This window comes from Wasmannia auropunctata, unplaced genomic scaffold (genome assembly GCF_000956235.1).
Source record: "Wasmannia auropunctata unplaced genomic scaffold, wasmannia.A_1.0 LD336090.1, whole genome shotgun sequence".
Taxonomy (NCBI): Eukaryota; Metazoa; Arthropoda; class Insecta; order Hymenoptera; family Formicidae; genus Wasmannia; species Wasmannia auropunctata.
The window spans coordinates 4,887,054-4,900,500 of record NW_012026800.1 but is presented as its reverse complement, the minus strand read 5'-3'; the positions used below and the strand labels follow the sequence as shown (position 1 = coordinate 4,900,500).

At 32.0% G+C, this 13,447-nt stretch overlaps 2 long non-coding RNA genes across 2 annotated transcripts; both read left to right on the top strand.

The window, feature by feature from the left end:
* The first annotated feature begins 3,653 nt into the window (after window positions 1-3,653).
* Window positions 3,654-5,005, top strand: LOC105447988. The gene is made up of 2 exons (XR_974187.1): window positions 3,654-3,984; window positions 4,769-5,005. It is a non-coding gene; the product is annotated as an uncharacterized LOC105447988 (long non-coding RNA).
* An 82-nt stretch (window positions 5,006-5,087) lies between these two features.
* On the top strand, window positions 5,088-6,599 carry LOC105447987. The gene is made up of 2 exons (XR_974186.1): window positions 5,088-5,781; window positions 5,884-6,599. It is a non-coding gene; the product is annotated as an uncharacterized LOC105447987 (long non-coding RNA).
* Window positions 6,600-13,447: the final 6,848 nt, after the last annotated feature.

The following is a 13,447-nucleotide window of genomic DNA, read 5'->3' as shown; positions in this document are numbered from 1 at the left end:
AACTGCAAACTGCGCGCGAGACCGTTGGCCAATGAATCGTGGAAGACGTTCCCGGAAGACAGCTGTGAACGCGCCGTAATACACGTGCGGCAGCTGTTTATGTGCTCGTTTATAAATTGAGTGTTAATTTCGAGATGCAGACAAACGACTATTGCGCATAAACTCGATTCTATATCACGCATTTCCAGTTGTATTCAGTCGCAAACTAAATTGCAATTTACGATACTGCGAAATACTGAGACGCTTATCGATAAAATATTTCTTGTTCTTCTGATTTATAAACGCTGATTTATATTTGAATCATAGTTTTGCGAACAATGCCCTGCTTTTCGCCCGTTCAAAGGCTGTAACACACAGCTAATCGATTAACTTGTTCAAAAAGTCTAAGCACATTTTGCAAAAAGTATAAACAAGAACTTGTATGGCGAACCGTTCAATTGAGGGGCCTTGAAAATGAACGACTTGATCGTTCCGTAACTTTTCGTTCCGTTTACGCAATCTTTTTGTTGGACTCGTCCGACCAGATATTCTCTCCCGATAGACGGTCTCATCGACGTTACCGTTCAATCCCAGAGCCCGCTCTCTGAAAAAGCACTCGCCGCCGCCGTTTGCTCATAAATCTTCGAGTACGTGGCAATTCAGCGGCGAAGATATCGCGGCAACCGACCAGCGGATCAAAATCAGATCGTTTTATGCGGAGTCCCACTGTACCGTGTGTATACGCATACATCACAACAGTCGGTACTTCGTTTCCGGAACGCGCAAAATCAATTTCCGATGCGTAAATAGGACCGCCGTCTGCCGATGAATCCCTCCTTCCCTCCCCTCCCCCCTCCCTTCACCCATTCGGTTGTAAAACGGACGCGTATATGCGTACGTGCGGCTTTAATTCACGACTTTAACATCAACTCGAATCATTGAGTTCGACGAGCAAATATTATTCCCATTGAAAATTCATAACACCAACTATTGTATGCATTAAGTCTAATTCGTCACTTCGCTGTATCTATTTTATCTTACAATGCGGAACGTAGAGAACGGAGAGAGTACTATAAAATACAGAATATAGTTAATTATATAAAGAGCATTTTAGGATTTTGCGAATTAAAGGTTTAATATTTAATATATAGAATATATGTATAGGAGATCTAATATTTATAGTCGATGGGAATGAACATATCTATTTTAATGTACTGAAAATTATTAACGGCTAAATCCGTGTCTCGCGTTCTGAGATGAAACGAATGAATCCCGTTTTCATATAGTAGATGACGAGATTTCTCTTTATAGAGGGACGCAAGAAACCTCAAAAGGGTTAGGCAAGTAATTACGTTGTGTCAATATAAATCGTATTAATAATTCGTTAAGCGCGAGATCTGTCGGATCGAACGGCTAAAGAACGTGATTCTTTTCTAGCGAAATGATAAATGACGTTAGCAGACAGCAAGAAGATAGTCATGAGCATTTATCACTTCTAAGCCTGAAACTCAAACACTCGTTCATCATTCGGTACCTGAGGATCCGATATTTTTATACAAAGTCCGCGTGTGAGGGGAATAATTATGCACGTTATTGCAAATATTTATTACGGATAATACGCCATTTCTGCAAAACCAAAGCCAAAGCAAACCCCAGCAGCTCTCCAATATTTATTCATACGATATTTTACAACACTTTTGTATGCGACATATCGAATACGTACCAATTAACAATGTAAACAGCAAATCGGTTGGTCAACAGAATTCGAAAGTTCAACTATGTATTCTACAATGCTCCATTTTTTATACGTTCTTCGTTAACACGATAATAAACGATCGCTTTGAATTAGTAAAAAATTCACGTAAATAAAAACTAATAAAGTATTTAATTCTAAATAAATATCGAACATCATATATATTTGATTTTCTATAACTTATAGTTAAATCACTTAAACAATTTATCATAAACTTTTGAAATAACATAAACTTTAACAATTTTTCGTGTCTTTAGGGTTATTATCTTTAATACCTATATTTTTTGAATTCAAAAATAAAAAACATTTAATTGGATAATTTTTTAATGGCATTTTCTGATCGACTTCCTCAATATTAAATATCAAGGTCGCAGCTTCTGAAAAATTATGTTATGTCTGATTCGGCGATTTTCTCGCTCAAATTACGAAAACTCAATCTTGCGTCAACCCCTAGGTACACTCTCGCTGTACGTCGCCCATTCCGTGTGACCAGAGATATGCAGCCTCAGTGAATATATGGGCCGCAAAACCCGTTCTCTTTTTTGCGCATTTTGTTATCCGTCGTGAGCGCGCGCGCGACAAAGGCACAATGTAACCAACTGACTACAAAGATTAGTTGTGGACCATGTGCATTGCTTTCGCGATGGCATTTGACGAGATCAAAGCCGTACGTGAAAGCAAGGTCCCCGGCATTTTCGGTTTTTCAAATCAAGCCTCTATGCAAGAAAAGAACATCCGGGATAAGAGGTATTAGGTATTATAAAAACGTATCCCATTATATCAGAATTTGCAGTAATATACAAATTAAAATAGTAGGGTAATTCCGCTATATACGCCACACCTATTAAAAACTTAATTTATCAGATATTATTAATTATGGTTAAGGTAAATGAACTATACCAATAAAAACTTTAGACTGTCTACTACTATGAAAAAATATTAGGAATCCAAAATATTAATTTTTTATATTAAAAAAAAATTCTTTAAACTCTTGCATTTTTGTCGTATAAAAATATGGGTGAGTTATACGGCTACTCACGGGTGAGATAAATGACTCAAAAAATATACAAATAATCTAAAGAACTAAGCACTTATATTTTGTTATACTCTATCTTTTACAATTCCCCCACACTTATATGTACCACGAAATAATCACGAAGTCTTTTATATTTCCTACAATAATCATTTTATATAGATTATAACCTATGGTTGCGCTACTTATTACAATGTTAAATCGATTTAACTTACAATAATTTTATAAATATTAACAATAAAAAACTGAAATCATAACACAACACTTATATGACATAAAGGTATGTAACAGAGTGGTTGCGAGAAAATTAGTTTCTTCTATTTTTTCTGACTTCTGCGGCGTAAATCCTCGCGCGGCGTATATATCGGAGTTACCCTAAATTAAAAATATAAAAATGATAAGCAAATGTTCGAAAACCAATTATTTATGAAGTGTAAATAGGGCAACTGTCCCTATTAGTGTGCCTGTACGTCCCTATTAATGTGCTTTTATATTTAAATAAGTCATAAAAATAAACTGACAAGTAAATAGACAAAGTTTTTTTTTAATTAAATTAAAGTATTAACTTAATAAAAAAGACACTTTGCCTATTTATTTGTACTAGTTTATTTTTATAACTTATTTAAATATAAAAGCATACTAATAGTTACCTTATACCGTCGTAAAATTTTTCATTAAATTCAACAATCGATCGATTACATTAAATCTCGCGCCGGATCGGGGGTCATATGAATATGAAGACGATGAATTGTAAAACTCGTTGTCACCTCCCTCCCTCCCTCTCCCAACCCCTCCGGCAGATCTTGATTTATTCAGTGCTCATTCGCCGCGGTACTGCCCAGTCGAGTGCACACTTCGTTCCGGCGCATTTCGATAAAATTTACAGTGGCAGCACCGCGGCTCATTTCCGCGCTCGCGTGCTACCGTATACGTAATGAATTTTCTGCTTATCGAATACACAACGATCGCGAGCACAGAGCGTTTATTGTGCTTTATCGGCGCGGCGCGGCGCGAACAAAATTTCTATTTGCCTGGACAAAATTAAAATATCGGCCCGATGTGGTGACAATTAAATCGTTAATTTCACGAAATGGGTGTGTGCAAGAGAACCGCCGTCAGTACCGTCCGCGCGGCGTTTTACGCGTGGCAAGGTTGGAGCTTTGTGACATTGATCGGCATCGTCATAGCTCTGATGTTATTCTCTTATAATTATGTAATTGTACGTAAATTGCAAAAGCTTATTCGTAAATATAATGCTCTCTTTCCAAAATCTTCAAAAAACCGCGATCGGCTAATGACAAATACACAGATTGACATAGTGGAGGTTATTGCAATTTTAACGATTTAAATTACATTTTAAAGTGAATTTATTTATTACATTATTAATTTAAATTTATTTATATTACATTTTTAAATTATATTTATATTATTAATGTTTGCAGTTTTACCTGTAATTATAATTATCACTACATATATATGCAATAATATTCCATAAATTTTGTTCAAAAATAATATTTTATGATTTAATATGATTTAATATGATTTAATTTTTTTATGATTTAATATTTTATGATAAATAAATAAATAACAATCATAATTTATAAACGAATACGTTAAGTATGCTCTTGATAATGTTGCTAAAAATTAAATTTAAAAAATTACTGCGACATAATTTGAAAAATTTGCATTCACTTCTCTAAAGGCATTGTTATAAATTAATAAATCATTTAAACCATTTTTCACAGTTTTTATTTTTATTTTAAATTGTTTATAGTATTGAAAAAGTAAATAATTAATGATTACCATATTTATTATTATTATGTATGACCAATCTGCGTAAATATATTTATAAAAGAATGCATTATGCAAATGTAATAATTTTGCCTATTTTCCCTTTTGTCTTTACAAATGTTTGATATTGCTTAAATGGTAGAATAAATGGCAGAAATTAAAATCACTTTTAAGATACACAGTGACCATAGTAGTCACACGAAACTTTTCAGAAACCTTCGGAGGTAACGGCATCGCAAAATTAAACCTATTCAAACTTACGAAGAAGTACGGAAGGACTAAGTAAATCAGAATTCCTAAATGAGCAATTACCATAATGAAGAAGTTATTCAAGAAAACCTTCAACTTCTCGTTAATGCAAGCAGTAACTGAACTATTATCAGCATCGTATTCTCCGACCCGTCTTTTACGTTAAAAAAAATTTGAAATAATAAGCATATGAAAATCTAGAAAGAACAATTTATTTAATAAAATGTTGACCAATTTTTTTTTTAAATGATCCGTTATAATTTGTATCTATAATCAAAAATAAATTATTATATCAAATTTAATTTATTTGAACACAAAATCTCCGTTCAAAGGAATTTATATAAAATCAGATTAGAATATTACGAATTGTTTAAAGATCAGCTTTAATTAAGTCGTTTATTAAATAACAATTAATAATATATTATACAATAATAGAAATAGAATTACTGTTTTATAATATTTTTCTCGAGATACAAATTATTATTACTATTGTTGTTGTTAAAATAGACACTGGAAAATTTAAAAAAAAATGTTAAAAACAAAAGAGAGATGTTCAAAACATAGAAACGTTTGGGAGTTTGTAATAGGGCAGCTTTCTGGAATCGGGGATTACTCTTTAGTAAACTAGCAAGCGCCAAAGCGCGTAGAGTAAATCCGAGCTTTGGATGCAGACGTGGCAACGGTTGACATAACTGCCGTGTAAACGGAACTTCAATTTGCGTTGGGATTAAACATTAACCGCTTAAGGCGGCAGGAAATCTTATGCTTTCATACTGTGCAACTCCTGAGTACGCTGCACCATTTCTCAGTGGCTTAGGACCGTCTCGGAGTCCGTTTCGTGTATTTCGATCTCTCTGGATTTTCGGGATATGCATGAAGGACATATAAATCCGGCTCACGCCAACAATGTTCTCTACTTAACGATAAAGACTGTCGGAAGTCTGTTTACTTGAATTCGCATTCTAGAAGATTGCGCGTATGTTTATTGACATATATTAATTTATATTAAAAAAAATTAGATATACTGAATAAAGAAGTATTATATACGTTAATAACATTCTCTCCGTATGCTTGTCAGCTTGTAGGCGATTTCTTCTGCATATATCCGGAGATGTATGGAAAATCTACAGCTTTACGCCGATTCCGAACTGTCTATTAGAAGAGACTTTCCTTTCGGTAGAGTTACTTTCGATGGTTTACCTTCCGAGAGGTGACAATCACTTCTTCCAAATCGATTAAAACCGATTTAGAGTTGTATTGTCCTGGGTGGATTTAAACCTGCAGAGTCTTTGGCACAGAAAGCCGACGCGCAGCTCTCTTCGCGCCACGATCGTTAATTAAAAAAAAATGTAATTGTGCCCTTAATTATGAAGCAAAATTAAAAAGAGAAAACCGTCGCTTTTTCACTTGCTGCATGACATTACTGGACACACAACTGTAGTCGGAGAGTAATGGGAAAGAAACGTATATACAATGATTTACAACTAAAGAGATTTCTCGCATGCGCGATTGAACAAAGATGCAAATGATCTTCTTGTAGTACTACCGCTCTCATCAGGGGCCATACAGCCAGAGCAAGCGAAGATAATAAGTATTTGCGATTCCTTTGCTATTTGTCAGAAGCGTGGTTGTCTTCCCCTCTGACCTCTTATCAATTTCTGTGGTGTGCGCCATTTACAATTTACACAGATATACGGGACCTACAATTTTAACGCCGATTTCCGAACGGCCTAATTTAGAGGAGTGACAAAGGCCATACTCTCGGTGGTTTGCCATTGCCTTCCGAGAGCGGTCGAATAAAAATTTGATTTTCCTAGTCGGACTTGAATCTGGAACCCCGGCACAGAAAGCAGACGCACAACCCTCTGCGCCACGACCGTTACATTAATAACAGTAATACACGCAGAGAAAGAATTAGTCAACGCAGCTAAAGTATAGCCGTAGCAGCAAAAATGTGTCGTTAAAATAGGAGTAGCTGATATCGTTACTGTCAAAGCTCAATTTATATAGTTAAAATTTATATTGTTAAAATTTAGGCGCTACGGCAAAAAATATTTGCTGCTAGAATTAAATAACGTTTAGCTAATTCTATTGGAGGAATGTCTAGCAAAACTTTTAAATCTTTCAGCAAAATCATTCTTTCGATCCGTATGCCACTTTCTTAGTTACTCCTGTTAAAATACGCTTTTATCTTAGATAATAAAATTGTATCTTGCAACAAATATATTTTATCTTTAATAACTAACATTTAGCATTGACAGAAAAGTTCGAATTAGCTACTGATATTTAGCTGATAATACTAATTGTAAGTCACTTTTTTCCGTATATAATAATATTATTATACAACGCGCGATTAAAATAAATATTAATTAAAATAGTAATTACATAGTTTATTTAGTTAATTTAATTAAACATTTAATTAAATATACGAAATATACTATGCATAAAGATTGTTATTGCAAGCACTGTAAAAATATTTTTTATTTAATATATTATTTTATTAGTTGATAAATATAATGAGAACATTTCTTTGATTTATGTTATTATAGAGTTTAAATTGTTACATTCCACAAAAAGCCATTTATGTATATTATTATATGTATATTTAATCTAGTTTCTTGATTACAATTGGCTTAATTACACAGTGTTCGCTTGTCAGCAGCAGTAATCTTCTAAATTTTATTTGTTGTTTGCATTTGTAATTATATACAATATGTAATTATATACAATATATACAATATGTAACACCGTTTAATTATTCATTATTCTGTTAATATTTTTATAGAAATAATTACTATCATGCAGTTCAATATTTAACATTTATTAACGCGACATTAAAATTAAACCAGCATATTTCAAATTGTTATTAATGTTCCTTGAAAACAATAATTTAAGATAACTTTTTAAAATAATTGCATAATTCATTATTAGCGACGGATAATTTCTCATTTATGTTCCTTTTCAGAGAGCTCAAAGTAAAATAAAAATCTAAACCAGTTTCAAAGATTTTTCTGTGGTAAAAGAACATATTAGCTATATAAATCGATAATACAGTTCAAAGGGACCAAAGAAGTAACTATAACTTTTTGTTTAGAGAAAAATTTCTTTGATAAAATTTAAATCGCACAAAGATACTTTTTTTAAAACATCAAAATCTTATAAAATAATATGACATCTAATAAAATTTGTGCTAAAGAAAAATCATATATATGCTCATCAAAGAGTTTAAATTAAAAAAAATTTAAACAATAATTTGTAATTCAAAAAAGTTATCTTTTATACTTAGAACCCAGAATCAAATACGAAAACTATTAATTTTTATTATAGTTTTTCTACAAATCAATTTCCGTATCAGATTGTGACAGAATTTTTTAATTAATCTTTTCATACTTATTTAATATAAAATTATCAAAAGTTTCTGTTGGAAGATATCGATATTATTTGTAAAATCATTTCAGTCATTATACGCTCGAAATATCTTAATCCTAATTTTTCCCATATTTTTTCCCATACCACACCCACAATATTTCTGCTAGCTAGAAATTCATTACGAGCGACCGCTGTAGATGATGGCGACCACGTACTTGATTACTCGGGGTGCGCATACATTTGCAGCGGCCGCGATTTACGGTTGCGTTTCCGCCGAGGCCGGAAACGGACGGCCGTGCCGGAGAACGCGCCGCTGGGCGATGTTGCGCAGTGTGGAACGGAGACGTGGAGCTTCCGACGAAAATGAATTATTCGGCCGCCGACTATCTTTCGCGGCCGACGCGAAACAGATAGGTACGCCCGAGAAAGAAGAGGAGCTGGCGGAGAATCGACGACGGCGGCGAAAGGGCGGACGAGATGAAGAACCGGAAGCGAACGCGTTCGCTCTCTCGCGCCATGTAACTCTCCCCCCGCCGAGGATTTATGGTACATTGATTCCGCGCGTTACTGCTGATTCGTGCTGATTTTTTCTTTTTTGGAAGCAATGGGGTCGCGAAAGCATCGAATATCGTCTTTTGATAGCGGCGGATAAAATCGCGTGCAAATCTTTCATTTATTTACCTTCTATAAAACAAAAATTTGGTAGTCCATTTCTAAAAAAAGTGTGTTGATCAAATATATTATATTCAATTAACATAGGCAGAATTATTAATCTTTTGCTATTTAACACATGAAAAGTTTATAATTAGTTTATAATTCTGTTTATTCACAACAAGATAACAACTATTTATAATTTCAGAAATTCTTAATTATCACGCTGTATATAATATAAATAATTCGAAATCTGTTATATACAGTATATCATAAAAATTATATTATCGTTATCTAAAAATTTAAGAAAAATTATTGTGTACAAGAACTCACTAATGCAATAAAATTAAATTAGAAAAATGTAATTGTACTTAATTGTAATTAATTCTGATACTATCATAAGAAATTAGTACACAATAATGATCATACGTTGTAATTAATTATTAAAAATTAGTTGGTTAAATAAATATTTAGACAATAAATGTTTCTTGATACTTTTCAGTTAAAAAAAATATATTTTTAATTATTATAATCATTTAATAAAAAACAATATAATACATTATACATATGTATATATTTTATAATACATTATATATTTTACTTTTTCTAAAGTACATAAATTCAGTAATATTGAGCCACGATATTAACTCGTGAAATATATTTTTTTCTTTTCTTCTTACACATCTCGATTGTTGAAAGGGATAATAGCGGGTATTGTTATATGTATAGGATATTAAATCGTAACCGTCATGTGGAATCTTTTCAGTCAAATTTAGGCATTAAAATATATGCCGTTGATCGAGAATCATATCTGACAATGATAACTAATTGTTTAATTTGTTTAATTTGTGCAATCCACTTGTGCGAGCCACAAATGCTTCGAAGCATTTGATTGACCAGCCAGAAGAAAGAATTTTACTAATTAATCAATTGAAGAATGCCTCGAAGGATTTAGAGCATCAATCGAACCGTAGCCTTGACAAGATGTCAGTTTCATATTTCCTAACGAGATACGAAGCCGCCGATAATTTTGATTGTAGCGGTTGTGCAGTGTTTCCCGCCGTGTATCCTTTTACGCATGCGTGATCATTTTAAAGATAAACGCAATAAACAAATCGCAATAAGCCAATCATACGCTACGTTCAGCAGAGAAACAGCTTTGCAGCTGTTGTAAGATTCTTCAAAATGATTGATTCTTGCCCTTAGTTCTTCATGAATTTTAATGTATAAATCCATCCATATTAAAGAATTTTATTTTAACAGTTGCACACAAAACCGCTTTTTCTGCTGAACGCAGTCAATGACATCGATGTTTAACATCAATGCTGTAGCATCGAAACTTATTAACAATATTTGAAAATCATCTATCGCTTATAAAACATCAATGATTTTTTATTTCTTTAAAATAAAACTTAATTCATAATAAATAACGTACTCAAAAATATATTTAATCAAAATATATAAACATTTATGTTAATAGAAGTGGAAATCGAATAGAAAAAGAAAATATTTAATAATGTAATTTTTCTTTTAATATTTAATAATGCTGGGACGGATTAACAAATTAATGTTTAAAGCTAGTTGTCGTACATAAAATAATCAAGAATAATCGATTATAATTGGTCAATTTATTACGGCTTACATCTATTAATTGTAAATCAGGACTTATAGTTACGTAGTCTTTATACTTTAAAGCGAATTCGATTGGACGCGCTCTTAGTGCACATTAATGCCATTGTTCTAAATATAACTGTTCTAAATATAAATGTAAAAGTAAAATGTCTCGAATAATAAAATGTTCAATATACATATTTTATAAAATAAAATAATAAAGTATTATTAAAAATTGCGCGATTTAAACGTTTCTATTTATATTAAACAATCTGTATGTTAATTTGTCTGCAACAATTTTAATGTGCACTGATTTTGAGTGCCCATGCACTAGTGCATCCAACCGATTTGCTGTTAATAATAAATTATACGTAAAAATCAAAACATCAAAGACAAAATATCGATGAAACATTGATGTATAGGAAATCTGCGATGGCAGAAAACATCGAAACATCAATAAGTGAATATAGATATTTTCTAAATATCAATGATTTTTGCTCATCTCTACTCTACGTTATCTCACATACATTTTACGTTTACGCTACTGCATATTACTGCATTTGCTGTGCATGCGCGAGTAAAGCCTTGAACATGAAAAGGAATAGAGAACAGGTGGAATAGAGAATAAGAATTTCAACCTACCAGAAACCGTATACTATGGAATACAGAAGGTTTCTGATAAGGTAAAATTCTTATTCTTTGTTCCCTGTTATCTATTTCGTTTCATTGTGTTTAAGGCTTAAACTACGCTATTCAGGCTGTGTTCCAAAATTCACTAAAAGTATATAATTTATGTTACGTGCACTACAGATTTTCAGCACTGGCAGTGAATTTTGGAACACAGCCTCAGAAAAGTCAGAAACACACCATCACCGGTTGAACGCATTGCAGCGTTGATAAATAATATAAACAGAAATTTTGTGCCCAAAATTGTAATATTTCAATTGAATGTATTGTGAGAAATCGACGATCTTCCCCATCCTCGTCGAATCGAGAAGAGAGAAAAAAAATTTCGCGTAAAGTATGCCAATTGCCGAACCATTACGTGTCCGCCCTCGCAAGGTTAATTAAAACGCGATAGTTAACGTGAGCTTATAATGGGTACCGCGTTTGAAAAAAAGGGAAAAAACGGGATAGCTTTCTTTGATTCGATTCTCTCGTTTAGTTTCTCGCATAGATGGTTTTGTACTTGAGCGACTGCATGAGAACAATACGCGCATTATCCTCAGCAAGCACAATCGACCTGTAAGTGATTTATGTCGAAAAATAGCTTAAAACTGTTGAATTTCAATTAATTCGATCGACAATTAATTCATCGGTACCTATATATGCTCCTTTAACACTTATTCACTGATCGAACAGCTAGATCTGTTCTGGCGCCACGTCATTTTTCTTAAGGATATAGATCCAAAGATAATACCTTTTCTCAGTTCAATATGGCGTCTAGAGCTATCAATACTGACCTATAATACAACTTAGAGACCCTCTAATAAGAATTTGGAGATGAAACAGCCACTTTTGATTGGTCCATTCCTCACCATTTCTCAGCAAGTCCCGCCTATAGTTGAACTTATATTCGTGTTACTTTTAAATTTAAACAATATAATTAAAAAGTTTAAATTTTTTAAATTAAATTTCTTTTAATATTGCTTCTTCAAATTAAGAATCACAGAAAGCTGGCGTGGCGCCAGAGTAGATCCACTTGTTTGATCAGCAAAATGTTAAAAAAGTATATAAGTATCGATAAATTAATTGTCGGTCGAATTTCTTGGAATTATCAATATACAAGTTTATTGCAATGTTTCCAATCATATATAATTAATAATTCATAATGACATGTATAAATAGATGTATGGTATATATATGTAGATGTATACGTATATCTTTAAAGTTCTTATTTTTATTTTTCCAATATTCTTATGGTAGAAGCACGAAAAACGATATTATTTGTCCTAGTATGCAAGGAATATTATAGGTATTTCTGAATATTCTGTAATAAATATGTATATTATGTCCTAATAAATCTTTCAAGTAATTAAATTTTTCTTGTAGGAATTAATTGTAATTTACCTCATAATAATCAGACTCCTCACAATAGCAGTAGCATTAATAATTTAAAAAACAAATTTGATATAGATGTAAGTGCAAGAGATGACATTGTAATAATTCATACAAAAAAAATAAAGAAGAAGGATATGGATCGTAATATGAAATTTGTAAAATGATTATATTTTAGACGGTGGTAATAAATCGAATTTTGATAAAAAAAAAAGGATATTACTAATTAATTCTAGTAATTTAAAACAGATCATTTATACAAAATTCTATAAATAAAAATATAAAACACGAATTTTCTGTAGAAACCAATACAGTTTATGTTTCTTACAAATGGGTTTCAGGATGCTTTAATTAATTAAGAATTTTGTATATTTTAAAGTTCATCATTAATTATTTTTAGAATTTATTATTTAATTACATTAATTATTATACACGTCGTCTCTTTATTTTCAAATATATGTATATGCATATACATTCAACGCAATTATCTTCCAAGTTGCACAGCAACGAACTTTATCATTTGTTGTTAAGCTCTAACAGAAATGTATAATTTTGTACAAAGATTAATTTATATATTTATTATATTTATATGTAAATCAAATACACAATATTATTTAAATATAGATTATAAAAAAATAAATTTTTATCACGTTTATCGAATATTGACAAAATCAGAACGAAACGAATTCTAACAAACCGTTTGCTGGTATCGTAGGATTTGCTCAGATCTTATCTTCTGTTGGAAAATTTCACGGAACTGAAACTTTCAGCAATATAATCATTTAGAAATATATATGCATCGTTATCAGAGAAGCCTGCAGAAAGTGAACATGCCAACGTTTTAAATAGCCATGTCTACCAGCGCCTCCACATGCACAAAACGTGCACATTTAATTACATACAAAAGAAGTTAAGGAACCCGAAAATTCAGAAAAATCTGAAACTTTGTGTAA